We start from the raw sequence: 2,608 nt of genomic DNA, 5'->3' as shown, positions 1-2,608 counted from the left end.
CTCTCTCTCTCTCTCTCTCTCTCCCTCTCTATTATAAACATATTAAATCGGCCGTATCTCTGCTCTCTGTCGCGTTCAAATATACAAAGCACATATTCATACGACTATCCGAGGTTGTTGCTGTGACTGTCACTGCCAATAGCGTGGCCCCCGTCTTACAGCACTTCCACGGGTTATTCACAATTACTTACATCCGAGGTCGTTGCTGCGACGGTCGCTGCCAATAGTGTGGCCCCCGTCTTACAGCCCTTCCACGGGCCATTCGCAATTACTCAATCCGAGGTTGTTGCTGCGACGGTCGCTGCCAATGGCGTAGCCCCCGTCTTACGGCACTTCCACAGGCTTTTCACAATTTCTTATCATCCGAGGTTGTTGCTGTGACTGTCGCTGCCAATAAGCGTGGCCCCCGTCTGGTTGCACTTCTTCGGAACGTCGACAATTCGTTTGCATCACCGCGTACCTCGATGCTTACTAAGGGAGGACGAAGACAGCGAGAGAAGAGAATAAGATTTCAAATCAAAACAGCCCTTAGTTCAAATAGCGATCCTTTTCCGAAAAGCTGGCGCAATTATTAGACCCAATCGAACCAGCAAACGCGACCCGCGAACCCGTATATATAATATATTGGAACAATTGGAGATCAATCTCGCGTTTCCCAACTACAAGAGGAACTACGAAAAGGCGATCCACGTAGATTCGCATACAAGCTCCGCAATCTTTTTGGCACCGGATTCAAAATTACCCTTCCAAACAACTATCCGATACTCCCTAGTGAAAATCCTTGATCGCACAATTCTATCTCCTACTCCTTAGTAAATTCCTCAAATAGCCTCTTCTACACACACACACACGCACGCACGCACGCACACACATAGACATTCGTAATATGTAAAAAGCCTAGAATCGTAACAAATATGGAAATAAAACGTAGTTGTAAACGCTAGTAGATACAAATATATATATGTAACTATACCTATTAAAACATAATAGCATATGTAAATTTCAATCGATAAATAAATGACATTAAGTCGTTCAAGTATATAATCGGGTATGACAATTATAATTGATGAATAAATGATGTTAAGTTGTTCACCAGTCAAGATTTATGTCCGTCACCTTTCCGATTCATTGCATCTAACCGAGGGTCCTATCCTCGGTCACAGGGATTAAGTTCCTTGACCGAAATAAAGGATCAACGGTAGCACTGTCTCGGTCGGCGTTATAGCGCCTGTATAGGTGTTGACCCGCTCCGAAGACTTGCACAAGTGCTTCCGACTCGCGGCACGCGTCCACGGAGCGATAAGCCGCGGAAAATAGTTTCGGTTGCGTTACCACCCCCCCCTTTTTCTACTCCTAAACTCCTCGTTTTCCATGAGATAAAGAACCTCGGGGGTTGGACGTAACAACATGTATAGACATATTTCATATATAATTATATATCCCAGACAGCACAGTAACGTTTTAAAAATGTATTTAAAATGTACATGTTGGACGTTTTGGTCATATTAAAAACGTCCAGATAAGATCCATGGATATTTTAAAATCGTTTCAAAAACATCCAATGTTACCATTTTGGATTTCTTAAAAACGTCCATTTTAGGACGCAATGGACTAAAACTGGACGAAATTAATATATTAAACAAATTTTAGACCACAATTCAAACAAAATGATTCTTATAAGAATGTAACGATGCATCCGCAAAGGCATCATTCCCGACCAGTCTTCCGTCGGATGCCGCTGCACCCCGCTATCAGGGGCAGCAGCGAGGAGGGCGCGGTGCGCCCGTATTATTTTAAACGAACCAAAAGACAATTCACAGGTACCACCGGCGATCCGTGACCCGCGAAACATCGCGAGGCAACCCACGGGAAACCGCCGCTCCGCCGAAGACCGGCGAACAGGCGCGAACCGATCCGAACCGCGTCAACCCCCGCTCGTATTGTTCACTAGCGGAAAGCGTCGAATTACTCCGGAACAATACGAGCGGGAGCGACAGTTAGTATAAAAGACGAGGCGATTAACAGACTCGTCTCCTTTTTTGCTTCTCCGAGCCTTGCTCCGAAACTGATCCTCGAGAATTATTCCTGGCATTTCAAGGCACAAGAGCGGTCGGGAGATAGTTCCCGGTCACCGTCGAGCGTTCTCGACAGCGCCGCGAAAACCGGCTCACCAGAGTATCGTAAACCAGAGTGGTTGAGGGATTTGTTCTCAGTCACTGCCGAGTGTTTTCGGTAACGATACGCTACCCGCTCCTCCACCCGATTCCACTCCGGCCAAAAACGTGATCGTGAGAAAAGGTGGTCGTTCTCGGTCACCGTCGGGCGTTCCCGACAACGACACCACGTGCCGCTCCCGCCTCCACTCACCGTCCGTACCGATCATCATAAAAGCCGCGGGCCTCGACACGAGCTAAGGGTGGAGAGTTCTCCCAAGCGTTCTTGGGGTCGACGGCCCTCGATTACTCCGCGCTTCCCCATTGCATCGGGGAAGCGACGTTTCGCAAATCACCGCGTCGCGTACCGCGATGGCGCCGCGATAACCGGATTGGATGGCGCGCTTCCGCGTCCCGCGACCGATGAATCCGGGGCGACCCGTCGTGTGATCCAC

Source organism: Mycetomoellerius zeteki, unplaced genomic scaffold (assembly GCF_001594055.1).
Source record: "Mycetomoellerius zeteki isolate Tzet28-1 unplaced genomic scaffold, Tzet1.0 scaffold622, whole genome shotgun sequence".
NCBI classification, from domain to species: Eukaryota; Metazoa; Arthropoda; class Insecta; order Hymenoptera; family Formicidae; genus Mycetomoellerius; species Mycetomoellerius zeteki.
This window is presented reverse-complemented; position numbering follows the sequence as displayed.